At 42.3% G+C, this 18,805-nt stretch overlaps 1 long non-coding RNA gene across 1 annotated transcript; it reads right to left on the bottom strand.

The window, feature by feature from the left end:
* Window positions 1-15,439: 15,439 nt before the first annotated feature.
* Window positions 15,440-18,600, bottom strand: LOC142871864 (uncharacterized). Its single transcript, XR_012920033.1, has 2 exons — window positions 18,541-18,600; window positions 15,440-15,873 (listed from the first exon to the last, which is right to left on the bottom strand). It is a non-coding gene; the product is annotated as an uncharacterized LOC142871864 (long non-coding RNA).
* Between the last annotated feature and the right edge of the window lie 205 nt (window positions 18,601-18,805).

The raw sequence follows: 18,805 nt of genomic DNA, 5'->3' as shown, positions 1-18,805 counted from the left end.
CTAGGATACCAAAATAGTTTTTATAACTGTGTTCTATATTTCAAAAAGTTAAATGGAAATGTGGAAAATATAAGAGATCAAAACTGAACTTCTATAGATGCAAACTGCAATGTCTGAGATTAAAATATACTGGATGGGATTAATGGCAGACTAAACATTGCAGGTAAGGAAAGATTAGTCAAACTTGAATATCTAGGTATAGAAACCACCTAAAATAAAACCCAGAGAGAAAAGATAATTTTAAAAAGTTAACAGAGTCAGCTCTAGGACAACTCAACAACCTAATATGCACATGACTGGAATTCCTAAAAGGAGGAGTAGGCCTGAAAAAATATTTAAAGAATTAATGTACAGATCTTTTTCAAATTTGATAGAAACTACAAGTTCACATATTCAAAAAGCTCAATGAACATCAAGTATAAGAAACATGAAGAAAACAATATGAAGTCACATCAAAATAAAATTGCTTAAAACTACTGATAAAGAAAAACTCATAAAATCATCCAGAGATAAAAGGCACTGATTACTCAAAGAAATAAATGTAAGGATAATAGCAGATTTCTCCTTGGTAGCAATGCAAGTGAGAAGGCCATGTCAATCTAGAATTCTATACCCAGTGAAACTATCTGTCAAAAACAAAGGTGAAATGATTTTTTCAGATATAAAAATCTGAAAAAAATTCATCACCAGCAGTCCTACACTATAAGAAATGTTATAGGAAGTCTAAAACATAAGAAAAATGATACCAGATAGAAATATGGACCTACATAAGAGAATGAAGAACACTGGAAATGGTAACTACATAAGTATATGTATAAAATTTTTCTTATTATTTAGGTATCTTTAAAATATAATTGTATTTTAAGTAAAAATGATAATGTAATGATAGTGTTTATAATATATGTAAAAATAAAATGTATATCAATAATGCCACAAAGGCCAGGAAGGGAGAAATGGAAATAAATGTTGAAACAACCTCAATTAAAAGGCAGAGATTGTCAGAGTGGGTAAAAAAAAAAGCAAGACCCAACTATATGTTAATTACAGGAAACACACATTAAATATAAAGATACAAGTAGATTGAAAGTGATAGGAAGACTCAATTTTGTCAAGATATTGGTTCTTTCCAATTTGCTCCATGGATTCATCACAATTCCAATATAAATCCCAGCAAGTTATTCTGTGGATATTGACAAGCTGATTCTAAAGTTTATATGGAGAGGAAAAAGACCCAGAATAACTAACACACAATACTGAAGGAGAAGAAAAAAGTAGAGTTGACAATTACCCAACTTCAAGATTCACTATAAATCTACAGTAATCAAGACAGTGTGATATTGATGAAAGAACAGACAAATATGAAGAATAGAACAGAGAACCCAGAAATAGACCCACATAAATATAGTTAAATGATCTTTGACAAAAAAGCAAAGGCAATACAATGGAGAAAATATAGACTTTTCAAAAGAGGGTATTGGAACAACTAGATGTCCACATGTAAACAGATGAATCAAGACACAGATCTTATAACCTTCACAAAAATAACTCTAAATTGATCATAGACCTAAATGTTAAATGCAAACCTGTAAAACTCCTAGAAGATTAAAAAGTAAAATAAAAAAGGAGAAAAATCTACATAACCTGGGGTTTGGCAATGACTTTTAGATACAACACTAGAGCCACAATCAATGAAAGAAAGAATTGATAAGTTGGTCTTCATTAAAATTAAAAATCTCTGCTTTGCAAAAGACACTATTGAAAGAATGGGAAAACAGGCTACAGATGGGGAGAAACTATTTGCAAAAAGACATATCTGATAAAGGAAGTTACTCACAATATACAAAGAACTTTTAAAACAACATTAAAACAACAAACAACCTAATTTAAAAATGGGCAAAGGATCTGAACAGACACTTCACTAACAACAATTATACAGATAGCAAATAAGCATATGAAAAAAATGCTCAACATTGTATGTCATCAAGGAAATGCAAATTAAAACAACAATGAGATATTACTACACACTGACTAGAATGGAGAAAATCCAAAACACTGACAGCACTAAATACCAACAAGGATGTGGACAAACAGGAACTCTCATTCATTGCTGATGGAAATGTAAAATTGTACAGCCACTTTGGAAGGCAGTTTGGCAGTCCCATACAAAACTAAACATACTCTTACCATATGATCCAGCAATTGTGCTCCTTGGTATCTACCCAAAGAAGTTGAAATCTATGTCTACGCAAAAACCTGCACATTGGATGTGAGGGTGATCTGGCTGCGACATCTGTCACCCCATTGATCACCAGGGTTGATTCGGCTGATCTGGCTGGCTAGGCAGGTGTCCCCTTCCTCCCTCACCACTCCATGCTCATCCCTCCCTAAGCTGAGCACTAGGTTGAAGAGGACAACCTTCCCCGATAGAGGAGGACTGTTCTTCAGTCAAGGGTGTAAGAGTAGCTGCACTCCCTGCTAGAAGCTCCAAACAAGCTCTCAAAAACCTGCACATGATGTTTATAGCAGCTTTATTCATAATTGCCAAAACTTGGAAGCAGCCAAGATATCCTTTAGTAGGTTAATGGATAAACAAACTGTGGTACATCCAGATGACGAAATGTTATTCAGTGCTAAAAAGAAATGAGCTATCAAGCCATGAAAAGACATGTAAGAAACTTAAATGCATATTACTAAGTAAAAGAAGCCAATCTGAAAAGGCTACACACTTATGATTCCGACTATAAGACATTTTAGAACAAGCAAAACTATGGAGATAGCTAAAACATCAGTGGTTGTCAGGGTTTGGGAGAGGGGAGAATGAACAGGTGGGGCACAGAGTTTTAGTGCAGTGAAACTACCCTATATGACACCATGATGGTACATACATATCATTATACATTTGTGAAAAATCTATAGAATGTACAATAACAAGAGTGAACTCTAACTATGAACTTTGAGTGAAAATGATGTGTTAATGTAGGGTCACCAATTATATAATAACAAAGGTGTGGTGTGGGATGCCATAGTGGGGGAGGGACAAAGGGTACATGGGAACTCTGCACTTTCTGCTTAGTTTTGCTATGAGCCTAAAACTGCTCCAAAAAATAAAGTCCATTTTAAGAAATAAAAGAATGGAAAAAGATTTATGATACTAACAACTAATCAAAATAAAGCTGCAGTGGGTATGTTAATATGAGACAAAGCTGATTTCAGAGCAGATAATATTGTCAGGAACAAACAAGGCTATTTTATCATAATAAAATAATAAAAAGTGGTCAGTTCTTCAGGAGGAGCAAGGCACATGATGCACCTGGGAATATTGATCAGAACAACCAGCTCCAAGATATATTCTAATAAAATTGGGAGACTTTAAAGAAAAAAATACTTTGAGCATCTAGAAAAAAAAAAGAGCATGTGGTATAAAAGAGAAAGAAAATTAGATTATCGTCATACTTTTTGCCAGAAGAAAATGGAGTAACATGTTTAAGATCTCAAGGTAAGAAAATGTGAGCCAAGGATGTGTGTTCAGCAAAACTGACTTTCAGGTATTAATATCTTTCAAGTATGAAGGGTACAGACATACTGTTATCAACAGTTTAGGGAAACTGGCTCCATAAGCCCTCCCTAAGAAGTCTTCTAAAGAACAAATTTTGGGCAATCAAAGTAACTAGAGAGATATTTGCAGGGAGCATCAAATATATTTATTTGTGAAACTAAAACTAAATAAGGGCTAACAAGAAAGTAAAGTATATAATGGCTCTATGCTCTGACAATGTAGACATAGTAAAACTGTTTTTTAATGGAGGGATGTCAAGAGATCACATACAAAAAACATTAAAAATTTTTGGTCATAATAATGATGATAGGATTAGTATTGTTATTCTGAGTCTGCTATGCATGTAATATGGGATAAAACAAAGGAGTAATTGTGGGATATTCTAATTCTATCATCCCCTGTATCCTTAAGAACCAGGATTCTTGGTGTAGAAGAAACGTTATACAGATTTAAGAGGTTAATAAAAGCTCTGTAATCAAATATGCTTTCTCCATTTTATACACACACACACACACACACACACACACACACACATATAGTCTCTCCTCAACCCCCAGCTCTGTCCACTGAAAAGGTCTAAAAACAATGGTCAACCTAGTAGCAAGGACATCTCTGGCACTCAGACAGCTTTTGAAATGCCATTTCTTACTCAAAAGAAGCAAAGCTCCTTGGAGAAATGGCTGATTCTAAAAATCTAAGACAGGAAATGCACAAGATGGGCAATTTGTCACACCTGTTAGCCAAGAAGCTATCAAAGACTATTAGGGTTATAACAAAAGGACTCAAGAGCCAACTTGTAGAGAATCCCATGAATGAAGGAAAGGAAAATTTTTTCATCAACAACAGTAATAATATTAGTGGATGGAAAGTCATTATATATGTTTAAACCCACGATTTCACAATGGTATTTAAATTTTTTAAAAGAAGAATTAGCCATCTCAAGAGGAGGTGAGCTCTTGATTTATCCTACCTTCCCCACATGAACTGTACCCTTGGGTAACCAAGTACAGATTGAGCATCCCTAATCCGAAAATCCAAAATCTGAAATGCTCCAAAATCCAAAATTTTTGAGCACCGACATGATACCACATGTGGACAATGAAGATGACGTCGTTAACGCTGCAGAAAAAATGCCTAAAGATGACACAGCGAAAATGTGTGATGGGCTTATTGAAGGCCTACGGCAGCATGCATTAACAACAGAACAAGAATCATACCAGTTGATAAAATCGAAGCAACTTCTAAGACAAAGATCGTTGCTAATGAGGCAGATGACTCTGGAGGAAACATTTTAAAAAGCCGCTCACCAGCATGCCTTCTCACCCCTAAAGGGCCTACTTCCAGGTCCCTCAGCTGCCTCTAGTGTTTCTTCTCACCTAAAAAATTAAAATACAGTGTACAGTAACCTTTTAATCAAAACACAGCATCACAGGTGGAGACTGAAATCCACCGTTGTTTGTTGTTATTGTTGTTTAACAGCCGATGCAGGTATTCTGGGGACGCTACTGTGCTGCTTAGTTACCCTGAACACATTATTTTTTCACTGTATTAATGATATTTTTTAACCAGATATTTATATATGAATAAGTGTAAAAAAATGATTGCTCATCGGTAGCATATAAATTCAGGGTCAGGAATGATGGTGAAGCCAAACAACCACAGATTGTCTACATGGGTGGTGGAGACAATGACAACTGTACTTTCTGATAATTTAGTACACATAACTTTTGTTTCATACACAAAATTATTAAAAATATTGTATAAAATTACCTTCAGCCTAGGGGTATGTGGTACATATAGAACATAAATGAATTTTGTGTTTAGATGTGAGCCCTGTCCCCAAGACACCTCATTACATATATGCAAATATTCCAAAATCCAAAATTTGAAATCTGAAACACTTCTAGTCCCAAGCATTTCAAATAAAGGTCACTCTACATGTAGCGGATGAAGGCAGGAGTTTCTTCATAAAAATATTTCAACTGATAAATGAAAACTAGAATATCACCAATTTGCAATTCCTAATGAATGAACAAATACAGGTAGATACAAGCATAGAAACCAAAGGAACCGGGAGGAGAGGCATGGGAAAGGCATACTTTTGTTGTTCGGTAGGCAGATAAAAGTGACAGTGACAACCTGTCAGGCCCAGACTAGTTAGAAGCAAAGTGGTGAAGTCATCAAGATAGGGTCTTGACATCACCTTTCCTTTCTCCATCTTGGTGCTCTGCCCTCCCAGAAACTCTTTGACATGAATTAATGTTAATTCCAAAAAAATTCCCATATTGATCAAGATTGTTAAGTTTTGATGAAGAAACACGCCCAGATAACATTTGGTAATGGGGTTTACTAAAGAATATATATGAAGGGCATGACCTGTCAAATGGCGTCCCCTTGACGTCCAGAATATCCAAGCCAGGGATGTGCAGCAGAACTCGCAGACACACCAAGCAATAGCTCAGCACCATGCGTGTGACCCCCTTTCCTGTGTGTGGTGCCCACCCCAAGGGAGAATCTGCTCTGCTCTTTATGTCACCATTCATTATGGAGAGACCAGCTGGACAGAAAGCCTTAACTAGACAGAGTTTCAAATCAACTCACTTTCAAGAACTTTCCTCATGTCTGGTCTGCCCACGGTTGTCTTGATCTGGGCCCTGCTTCCTAGTCCAGTTAGTTGGAGCCAGGCCAACAGAGCTAGTGTTACTGGAAGCACCAAGTAGGAAGAGCTTTTTGAGGCAGTTTTTGTCCACCTTACTCATCTAGTGACTGATCTCTGGCCACTGAGACTTCTGGGAAGTCTTAGAAGAAGAAGACACACCCTTCTCCCCTTCTTTTACCAGCTGCCAGGAACAAGAATATGGTGAAGTCATCTCAGCCATTTTAGAACATGAGGGTGAGATGTCCCGAGCAAAGGCAGAGGGGAAAACTTGGGGGAAAACTATGTCAGTGAGGATTTCATTGACCTGCTATGCTGGCCTCAGCCTACCTACCTCTAGACTTGTTTTGCGTGAGAGACAAAGAAGCCACTGTTAATTGAGGGGATTCTGTTATATGCAATTGAACATTTTCCTCATCACTATAATGTCTAAACATTCCAATCTACCAGAAGAGACTAATCCTGGGCTCTCTCCCCTAAGGACATCACCAAATGGCTGCCTAACCAGATAAATACAAAGTGGCTATGGCTGCCAGGTGTTAACTTTCCCAGGAGTGTCAATATTTCAACAGGAATATTCCAGACACTCAATGCCCTTGACCTAAGTAATGACCTTCTGTGGTGGACACTTTTATTTGCCCATGCAACATTCATTCTTTGTTGCCAACAAAGTGCCAACTTCATTCTGGTATCAAGTGTCTGTGTACTGAGGTGAGGCTGGGATTCTTTCTCTCCCTGCATGGTTTTCTTGTGTATTTACTCCTCTCTGCAAGTCTGGCTCATTCTTCTGGTCCTGCAGTTCAATTTTCTGAGCTTCTCCATGAATATGGTGGAAAATGGTTCTGCCCGAGCTCCCAAATTTACATGCACACATATAGACTAGCTGTTTCTGAACCACATTTTCTAAATTTCTAACAGAATCATACTGTTTCAGCTTTGGTTAAATACATTCCTCCGATCCAATCCAAGGAGTGCTGTGTAGTACCTACATGTTAACAATTGCTGGGGCACTCCTATGCACAGATACTTTGGGTATGGTACTCAGAGACGTGGTGAAGGAAATGGGCAGGCACTCCCAGAGGATATCTACTATATGCCTGACTGCAGTTGATACATACTGGCTTCCTGGTCCCATGGCTATAATCCCAGGGCTGTGATGTTATTGAGGCTAGGGCCTACAACAGTCACTGGCTGGCATATACTGCAGAAGGACCTCCATAGTCAGGTAGACATGATGAGTCTAATATCCATCAATGCCACTCCCTGAATCTTTCCAGCTTTCTGTTTTCTGGGCAGGTAGAATTTTATTTCTTGGTCTCTGGAGGTTGAACGGCACCATGTGACTAGTTCTGGTCAATGAGGTATGAGTATTTATTAATAATTACTGGTAAAGGGACTTCCAAGATGGTCTTTTCCTTCTGCCATGATCACTGACAATGATTCAGATGGTGGCTGCCCCATCAGCTGGATGCTGATGTAAATATTACAGTGCAATCGACTTGTGCTGGACATGTAATACAAGCAGAAAGACGTCACTGAGGTTTGGGGGTGCTTGTTACTGCAGCATGCCTGTCCTATTGTGACTGATACCATGCGAACTAGGCTGGGGTCAGTGGCATTTCTAGAAAAAGACACTTGATTCTAACTTATAACACCAAGTCTGTCACAGAGACTCCTCTTCTCTCCTCTGCCTGGGTTCCACATGTCCTCGTTTCAGAAAGGAAAGTACTACTTCCTAGTAGTGATACCACCAAGAAGCAATAAACTTGGGGGCTTCTTTCTCACTTGGACAGGGGTGTGCTGGACACATAGACAGAGTTTGCTTAGAGAATTGGGCACTCAAACCAGACTTGGAGAGAGCTGTCCCTTTGTTGAGGCTCAGCATGGTTTGCAGAAGAACAGAGCCCAGGGGAGGGGGCGCAGCATAGATCCAAACTACCAGGTAAGCATCCTGATGCCGTCCTACTTTCCTGCAAAAGAAGAGAGGCTTAGGAGTCTGGAAGGCTGAGCTGAAAGCCACGGGTGCTCCAGTACATGCAGATCCCAAATGTGGGAAAGCTATGTGATGATTTTATGAAATATAAAAGTCAAATGAATTTTTCATGAAGAAGTTATCTTCCCAAGATGCAATAATGGAAAATTCCTTTCAAGAACTGGTGTTTAGACCTCACAAAAATGCGCGGCAAATTGCATTGTGATTTATTTGTCAATGTTTTTATAGGTTAGGCGTTACTTTCTACCCCACAGCTGGAGTCAATTTTTAATATTTAAAAGTGGAAAGAAAGCAAAACCTAAACACATCCAGAGCTGTCTGTTTTAGATTGAGCTTTTCCCAAACAGTGCTGTTTAGAACTGAACCCTGAGCCTGGTCGGTCTGTGGCCAGCTGGCACTTACTTCCCTGCAACATAGAATTAAAATATCTGGAACTGGGCAGATTACATATAAGACCTCCTAAATTGTAGTTGGTGGGCCTGGTGTTTATAACCGCTTTCAAATGCACGTAGCCTGTCTGCCCTCTCAATTGAAGAAGGAAAGAGTCTTTGTGCTTTTTATTCTGGGTTTCCCTTCATGCCCCAAACTCAAGGTGCCGTGAACATAATTTTCAAGTCCAGTGGTTTCTGGCCCTGTTAGATGGCTAGGGTAGCAGGCATCCAGCACACCAGTCAACTAGGGAGCAGCAAACTGGTTCTCCAGACTTTGGCTCCCAGCAGGAGTCTAGTCCAGAAACTAGCCAGGGTTCATTGTCATGGACCTCCAGGTAAAAGCCTGATAATGGCCTTGAAGGTGGGTTCTCATGGCAAGGATTCAAATCACAACTGAGATCAAGCCTTCAAGCTTACTCTCATTCCGTTCTGCTAACTGTCCAGTTCTATCTTCAGATAACGGTCATTATCTGAAATGACAAAGAGTTCACAAAGCAAGACTGGGTCTCTGCTTTTGGAAACACGCAGAATGTGTTTGCAGAAGCACAGCACTCATACCTCGGTGAGTGGCACATCACACTTCACACTCAATTGCAGCCTCCATGGTCGGGGCCTTGAGGTTGGCACTGGCAGTTGCTGAGGCTGCCATGTGTGTGCTTACCAACAAAAGATCCTGTAACACACAACATCTGGAGGGAGGAAAAACAACTCTAATTGTGACAGGCACAATCCCTTTGGGTAACATGGTTGATACCCTTCTGATGGAGGGAGTGTTTCTCTTTGCCCTCTCCTTCCTGCTCCCTCCTGAGCATTCTACAGCCAAGGCCCACAGGAGGAGTTGACCCATTTCCAAATGTGTGCGTGGGTCCGGCTGAATCTGCCAGTGGAGGGCCCTTTAGGCTGCGGACAACATCCCCCAGTCAGGCTTTGGGAAGCAAGAACTCCACGGAGACAAGCTTCAGGTTACAAGGAGCCTTGGCAAAGCATGGAAATGTCAGATGTGCAAGCATTTGGGGTTCAGCTTCAGCTACTCTGGCCTTTCCCCCGGAACCGTGCTTGGGGCCCTCAGCAGGAACACCAGCATCAAGAGAACCCCTTCAATGAACCCTAACATTCACAGCATCACCAGATGAAGGGCTGGGGAATGCTGGTGAGTATTCCCCATCACAAAAGTATTTCTAAGCTCACAAAAAGGATTTGCCATGGATTTCCCTTTAAAGATGCACACCCCAGAACACTCACCATATGATCCTATTTAATGCACAAATACCTAGGAACACTCTCAGTATTTCAAGTGAAGTACTCAGGCAATGGGGGGCAAGGTGCAGCAGATAGGCCCGCCAGCAGGGGGAGCTCTTGCCCTGGTTCAGGCGTCCATCTCAGGTCTCTGAGTCACCCACCCATTGTCCAGAAAAACATCTGGGGCTTTGGGAGGGAGGAGTCAGGGCTGACCCCTGCTGTCCAGAAAGAAAAAAAAAAAAAACTTCAGATACCTAGTGGGTTTGTGCTTTATCCTGAGGGCAATGGAGAGCCGCTGAAGGATTGTGAGATGTGTGTAGCTGGATTGAGGCTTCCTGTCTTTTCCACCCAATGCCTCTAACCCAGGGCTGGGTTACCCGTGGCCTTCTACGTCCTTAAGTGCAGCCTTATGACTGAATCCAAATTTTACATAACAAATCCTTTTATTTTCATTAATACATTTTTGTTCATCTTTCAAATTTTTATTTTATTTTTTAAATGAATGTTTTTTAAAATATCAAAGAATAAAATAAGTTTCAATGAAATAATCCTCCCAGATTGACTGGCACAATTAAAACATTAGTAAGTAAGACATAAGGGCCAAACTGATGGCTGCTAAGCTCACGATTAAGTTATAACTCCCTCACCTGACTGACGCCACTACCGCCGCACAAGGCTGGTTGGTGAGAGTTTATGGGAGTCAAGTATGCCGGTCTGTTATCAGCTTTTGACAGCGGTGCACTGTGTGTCTGTTTGAAATGGAATTTTGTGAATAGTTGCACAGCTTAACAGTATTTTTTAATTCTGTCTGCTTAATAGCGCATGATGTCAAAGAAGACCAAGAGAACACTGAAGCAAGAAAACAGATTTCTTAATGAGGATAGGGAATTGCAATTTATCTTGTTTCTGCTGAAGATAAGACGATTTGCTTGCTTTGTGATATCAGCATTAAGGAAATTTAGTGTTTATCAGTATTATAACACTCATAAGGATCACACATAGTTTAAAGTAGAGGGAGAGTTGTGAAAGGTTGTATTGCAGAAGTTAAAAGATGAAAAGCAAAAGCAAACACTATTCTTTCAAGCAGCGATAAGACCTGGAAATAATAGCACTGAAGCAACTTATAAAGTAGCTTATACACTCGGGAAAAAAGGGAAGCCATTCACGTAGAAATTGTGAAAGAATGCGTTGTCAAAGCTGTAGGGCCCTTAGACCTGGATAACATTTCAAAGTACAAACAACTGTCTCTTTCAAGGAGAACCATAACTGATCGGCAACATAAATTAGCCTTCAACTTAACAGAACAACTTCATGAAATACTTCAAAAGAAAAATGTATATTATTCAATCACTTTGGATGAATCAACCAATACTACTGACTTGGCGGAGGCTTTATACTTCATTCAGGTCATAACAGAAGATTTTCTTTGCTACAAAGAGTTACTCATGTTGGGCACTCTTGCGAACAGAACATGGGGAATAGATATCTTCAACAATTTTGAAGGTAAATGTTGTAAAGTTGGACTAAATTTGGTAAATTTAGTGAGTGTATGTACAGACAGTGCACCTTCCATGACTGGAAAACATGAAGAGTTTATTGCATAGATTTAAAAAAAGTATTCACAGATCCAGACACTCTCATTTCTTTTCATTGTACCGGTATGAGCAAAATCTGTGTGCTAAAGCTACTATTTTAAGTGACACTTTGCAACAAGTTATAGGTATTGTTAACTATATGCATGCACATGCAACACAACATCATCAGTTTCATAACATGCTAAAGTTGAATGGTGAGGTATTCAGTGTGGATTTGTCATATCATTCTAAAGTACATTGGCTATCGCAAGGACGGGTGTTAGCCAAAATTTTATCTCCGAGAGAACAGACAGTTAAATTCTATGAAGCACAGAAACAGCAATATGACTTATGGAAGGAAGATTTCTATAGGAATGCAGCATTTCTGTGTGATATCATGTCAAATCAAAATGACTTAAATATTTCTTCGCAAGGTAAAACTAAGTCTATATATATGATGTGTGGCAAGAAATTCAAGCATTTCAAAAAAGGCTATCTTTTTTCAAAGCACTTTTTCAAAAGGGAATTTCGAATGAATATTTCCCCAGTTAGCAAAGGTCATTGATGAACAGGATGGTATCTGTGAATCACTTGAAGAATACGCAGCTGTTATAGACCTATTAATTGAAGAATACAATGAAAGGTCCACTGACTTTGAGAATCATGACATCACACTCAAATCAGCATTTCAGCCTCCCCTAGTTAATATCACTAAGGCATCTAAAGAACTACAGATGGAATTGATCGAGCTTTTAGTAGATGAGATTTTAAAGTCCTTGTTTGATGCTAAGAAAAATCCAATTGAAATATGGAAAAATGCAGTAGAATACCCATGCCTTTTGCACCATGCCTGAAAAATGCTTTCTTGCTTTTCAACACTTTGTGCTGGGAATCTACATTTTCCTACCTAACCCAAATCAAGATGCCCTCAAGTTCACAAATGGCTGACAGCCGTCTAGAGGATCAGCTGAAACTGTGGGCAACTGTGCTGCAACCAAACATTCAAACGCTTTCCAACAGAAAGCAGACACAACAAAGTCATTAAAAGGTTAGTTAACTTAATAATTTCAAAAAATGAAAACTATTTGTTACTTAATTTTAAAGTACATAGTAGTTAGACTTTTACAAAATAATGTACGTTTTTAAGTATATCTAATTGAAGTTTCTTGAACATGGCCTTATTGGATTACAGCTAAATTAATGAAGCCTTGCAACGTGAAAACGGTCCCCACCCTTGCTCTAAGCTCTTCGAGGAACCCGCTGGTGTCCTCTGCATTTTCAGCTCCTCTTAAAATGCATTACAGTGGTGATCCATGAGCCACTTTCTAGGGATGAAGGGCAGGTTCAAGCTTAGGGGCGTCTCTTAGGAAGTGCATGGTTTTGTTTGTTGGTGGCTGGGGAAAGACAGGCATGGTTTAGGGGAATGGGAGGAAGTGAGAGGCAGACATGCTATTGTTTTTTTTTTTTTTTTTTGCTCCAGTGAAGGTCCAAACCTTGAAGCAAGCAGCTTGGCACCGAAAATGGTGCTGTTAGAAAGTTAATGGGCAGGATGTTCTGAGGAACGGTTGTGGAGATAAGCATCAGGAGGAAACCGCGCTGTTTTGAGTTCGCCCGAATCCAGGCAAGCAAGCAAAGCAGAGCCAGCCCTGAGCTGGACTGCAGCGCACACGCACACATGCTCGTGGGATCCAAGCTCTGTTCAGAGACAAACCGCTCACAGAAGCAAATGAAGAGTGACTTTTCTGAAGAAAGAGCTGGGGAAATGGTATTTCCTTCCTGTGCTGAGGAACAAAGTCATGGTATTCTGAGGAAAAGACAAGAGCTCCCAAGGGCAAGAACTTGGGCACTATCCCTTTATTCCTGCTAAATATTAATAGCAAAAGCAAATGTCTTGACTTCAGAGAGCTCCCAAAGGCAGAGACACTCAAGGAGAAGTCAGGAAAAGGAGCAATGAGTCTCTTCTTTTATACTTTATAGCAGAATGAGGCCACTGTGGTCCCTCACTGCCATCCCTCCCAGTGGGTTTCCCCACCTCTGGTCTTCACTCCCCTGCCCCATTCACCCTCCAGAGAGTGGCCAGGAGTCTCTTTCTAATCTGATCTGCTTAGAATCCTTCAGTGGCTGCCCATTGCCCTCAAGGTAAAGCCCCAACTCTTTGATATGAACCCTACAAACTCTGGTCTCTGAGGACATCACCAAATCTCAGCTCTTGCCCCTTCTTGGTCATGCCCTTTCTGCTCTAGCCATTCTGAAAACCGTGTAGCTCCCTGCATGTGCCATGTCTTCAGCAGCACAGGGAGGGGAAATCGTGCTGTGGGCTTTGTCATGTACCTTGTGTCATTTCTCCTTCCCTTGTCTAGAAGTTGCCAAGACTCACATCTCTGAGGGATCCCCAGAGACTGGGACATATGCACTCTTCTGCCCCCTGTATGGTTTTTAGTCTCCCTTGGGGTCTTTGCATACCCTCCGGGGGCTCTCTTTTTATCCCCTCCTTCTCCTTTTATCTTTCAAATATTGAATTAGAAGTTACTACATTGGGGAAGCCTGTCCTGACCCCCAAGACTGCGAGGGTAACTCTCCTTGATATCTCTCTCCTCATCTCCCTGTGCTTATCCCTCTTGTGCCTTTTGCACACTGTATGTAGCTGCCTGTCTACTGACCCTCTAAACTGTGAGTGCCACGCAGGGGGACCGTCTTTCCTACTGCGTCCCTGGGCCCAGTCCAGTGCCCATCATACTGGAGGAGCTCAAATATTTTCTGAATCAACATATTCCTTTCGCCCAGACTATCAAGGCTACCTTGACCTTTGGGGACAATTTTTTCTGATCATTAATTTGCCCAAGCTCCCAACACAGTAAGATCTGTGACTGATGATGTCGCAGTTTGGCCTGTGAATGGTGCATCTGTTGTCAGATGCATCTAGCTGTGTTCTTCCTCCTCCCTTGAGAGCTCTTGCTCACAGACACTTCCATCACCTTAATCTTTTATAACGCAGCCATTCTGGGGTGTATAAGGGCATCATCTCGTTTATCTAAGTGTCACAGTCGAGTAGTCAAGGTTAGTGGTGCGCTTGGCACGCCAGCAATTAGATAGCTTTGTTAACAGGCCAGTTGTGCTATGGCTACGTGATGACATGCCCTCAACTACTTTTATGCAAAATGATGTGTAAACAAGTAGAGATCATGGATTGCTAAAGCATTTTCCAGGGTGTCAGCGAGTCACTAAATTAAATGCTCAGTCCACATCTATCCAACCCAAGGTCTGCAGGACATTGAATCACAAGGTCAAAATTGTATATTGCCATTCTGATAATCTATTGTTGTCAGACTCCTGTAGACTCAAAAACCTGCAAAACGTATACAATGTTCAGGGTATGAAATTACACTGAACACCCCATTCCCAACTAAAGTGGACGATGGAGAGATTACATGTCTGACTTTAATGAGTGCTCAGAGGTGTGGCCAACACCTTCAGAGGCTGAAAAGCCACTTACTGGGAGTTGAAGGCCCACATATTCTGCAGCCTGGGCCCTGCCTCCTGCTCACAGCGTTAGAGGCAGTGGCTGCAGAGAGAAGGATGCAGTGTTTCTTTTTAAAATTAGGTATGATCGACCCCCATGTATATATATAATGGTGTGATTAAGGGCATTGGCTCTGGTGCTAGACTGTCTGCCACTTACTAGCTTTGTGCTCCTTGGGAGTTACTTAACCTCTCTGTGCCTCAGTTTCCTCATCTGTAGTACGGAGTTAATATTTAATAATAATACCTACTTCTCAGGGTTGTTGAGAGGATTAAATTAGCTAACGAAGTGCTTAAAACAGTGCCTGACACAGGTGAACATTACAATAAATGAGAGCTATATTTATGATCTCCACAAGAAGGGTGGACAGACTTTAATATCTGTTTGGATCGCCTTAAAGTCAAAGATGGGTTCAAGATGCCCACCCCCATCTCACGTGCTGTGTTGACAATGACAAAGCAGCCTATCTTGTATAAGTGGTTTTTATTTCATTGGGACATTGGATGTTTTGACCCCTGGCATGCTGGCTTCTAGAAGGGACCTAGAAACAAAGTGGTTTTGCTGGCTTGATTAGTCTGGAGTGAGCTGCAGGGACAGGACTTCAGAAGGTGGCCCTGCAGTTTCAGGACAAGGGAGCCACAAGTGAGTTCTGTTGCTTCTTGGCACAGGGCATGCAGCATTTTGAACTCAAGCCAGGCAGTCCCAAGGGTTTGGTGATCTCAGCCGAGTCCTTGCTGCCAGCCTGAGTCCTCCATAAGCTGGAACTGGCTTTGCAGACACTGCACAAGCTCCTAGCTGAGCCAGTTAGACTGGATTCCAGGTGGCAGATGTCCCTCTGGGGAGGACTGTGCAAAAGTGTTCCTTCCTCACAGGGGGAAGGTAGGTCAGCCCAGGAAGAAAGGTACTTAGAAGAGAGCAAAGGAGGGTGGTTTGAAAGGAATTTAGACTCCCTTTATTTTTTTTACTTATTTTTGTTTTTAATTATTATGGGTACATAGTAGTTGTATATTAGACTCCCTTTAATAGTCAACAGACCCTTCTGGAGAGAATACAGAGACGAGCGTGGATGAAGCTAGCTCCACTGGGAGAAGAAGGAAAGTATGCACGCCTGGGATCTTCATTGGCGCTAACACTGACAGGACTTGCTGACGGCTTCATTGTGAGGGGGAGACAGAGGGGGCCCAAGAATGGCTCCAAGACTTTTCTTTTTTTGGAGAAACTGGGTGCTTATGGTACCACTGTCTGCATACCTCCTTTCCAGACAGAGCAGGGTGGGGTCTATGACTGCCCTGCTGCTCCGTCTTCCATCATCCTATTTGTCAAAACTCTGCACCCCAGAGATTGAGACACACACACTGCTCTTTAGAAGACCCAGGGTGATGGAGGGCATTCTGGGGCACCCTTCCCTGGGGCCAAGTCTGCATGCATCTAGCATCTAGCTGAGTCCCCACCTGGGTTGCTGGAATGACATCTGTCCTTCCCTAGGTCTAGGGCAAAGGCTGCTTACAGGAAGGGATCCTGCTCCTATCACTCACAGATTCCCACAGTGCAATTCTAGAAGGTGGGGTAAAGGGGAGCAAAATTGTGATGATTCCATCTGAATTACTACCCCACCATCACGGCTAAGCCCAGGGTTGTGCGGGAGAGGTCTCGCCCTCCATCCCCGCCGCTGCACCTCTTCCCTGTGTTTGCTCCCTCCACAACCACAAGGACAGATACTCTGCAGGTCTAATTGGAGTCAGCAAATTCCTATTTGCAGAAAATCATTTCAGATCTGACAGGAGTTAGCTATGTGTTTCTAGAAAGCTCCTACACAATCATTATCTGTGGCTCGTGCACTCTCTCTCTCTCACATACACACACACTCATCCAATTTTATTTACAGTCCAGGACAGGCTCATACATTCTGAATATATACTCCACCCTCCTCACAAACCACTGTAAAATTCTAAAAACTTACACATGCTTGTAAATAGATCACCCTAAATGGAGCAGGATCTCTGAATACCCCATGAGTCATGCAGCTAAAATGTCCCCTGGGGAGCCCGACTTAGCAGCACACATTTTTCTATAAAAATTGAGTTCAGAGCTTTCCATGGCACCCAGCTCAATGCCAGAAAGAGTCCATCTATGTTTTTTGGGGGAAGCCAGGGGCCAGGAAATCTGTGAGGCCAAAATATTATGCCCTTCATCTGGTGGAAACGCTCCCCCAGAAAATCACTTAGCAGAATAACGAGGTGAATCATGGCGCTGGAGCAGCAAGAGCAGTGGACAAGGAAGAAGGGGCCCCAGTTCCGGTACAGGCTCTGCCCTCAATGTGTTTCCCCAGGAAACATGCCTACCTTCACTGGGCCTTTGTCCTCCTGTCTTTGAAAGGAAGAGACTAGACCAAATTCAACAATTGTTGAGACATGTGCAGGGGGAATGTGCAGTGGGAATAAAAAAAGAAGGAAAAAAAAAGCCAAAATTTAGCTCCAGTCCTCAAGGAACACGCAGTCTATATGTAGCTGGATAAGGATGGTGCTGCATGGTTAGGGTTTGGGGTCCCCAAGGAAGTTGAGCGAGAGCCATCTCTTCCAGATTTGGAAGGCTGAGGCTCCGTGGCTCACCTAAGACCTCCCTGATGTGAACAGTCTCAGGTTGGGAGTGATGTCAGAAATTCCACAGCCAGGATACAGCCTGTGGACTTCTCTTCTGCTACTGGCCGTTGATAGATTATGGAACCTCTAAATTCACACATCCCACCAGAGCTAGAAGAGTGCTGGGGAGGACAGGAGAGGAGTACAGACAGGCCGGGATGCCACCCTGGCTTGGGCTGTTGCCCAGTACTCGTCTCTCTTTGTCTCAGTCAGGCCAAATAGACCTCAGCCAAGAAGTCTGGAGCGGGGAGAAATCTTAATGAGTTGGTGGGTGTCACTTTGTCTGCTGGAGGGCCACTGCAGGAGGCAGCCAGCATGGGATTCCTGGAGGCATCTCCAGCCCGCCCAGAGGCATCTCCAGACAGCCTGGAGCCTGGTTAGGGGGACAAGAAGATTCCCACAAGCCCCAGGCAGCCTCAGGCTGAAGGGTGGTCTTGGCGGTGGGATCCTGCAGATGCTGAGTCTCACACACAGTGTGTCTCCCTCCCACCCGCCTGCTTCCCATCAGCTGCCTGCTTTCTCCCACATCTGTGCACCAAGCCACCGTGGCTACCTACAAAGCCCCACTTGGAAGAAACAGATGGGGCTTTATAGCCACTGGCTGCCAATTCCCGCTAGTCCTATCTTGGAGTCCCTGGCCCCCTCCTTCTGGCCCTCACGGTGGGTCTCATGAGGCCTGCCAGTCACTTTACCCAGAGGCTCAGCAAGAGCTCAAACTCTAAGCCACATTCTTTTTCTTCTCTGGTTTCCATTTCCATTTCCTCAGCAGTGGTTTCTCTCCAAGGGCAGTTGTAGCCCAGGTCTCTGCCGTTCTTCCAGATGAACCGTTGTGGCTATCACCAGTTTAACTCCATGACTTGGATTCTCTTAGCTCTTAGGCTACTGATTCTCCACTTGCCCTACCCCCTCGCCAGACCCGTCCTCTTCCCTACCAGGGGGAGAAGGAGTTGGAGCAGTGATTCCTATGGACTACATCTCCCAGAATGCCCTGTCCCCACATCTCCCAGAATGCCCTGTCCCCACATCTCCCAGAATGCCCTGTCTCCCAATGGCTTCCTGTTGGGTTTAGCCAATGAGAGGCAGCCGGAAGAGATTCGCGACTGGGAGGAAAGCTAGGTCAAGGCATTTCTCCTTAGCTGTTGTGTTTATTCCATACCTTCTCTTTGCTTTGGTGCTGGTTCTGTTTTAGGCGAGGCC

This window comes from Microcebus murinus, chromosome 7, assembly GCF_040939455.1.
Source record: "Microcebus murinus isolate Inina chromosome 7, M.murinus_Inina_mat1.0, whole genome shotgun sequence".
Lineage (NCBI taxonomy): Eukaryota > Metazoa > Chordata > Mammalia > Primates > Cheirogaleidae > Microcebus > Microcebus murinus.
Note: the sequence above shows the minus strand (reverse complement) of the source record. Positions and strands in the feature narration are given on the sequence as shown.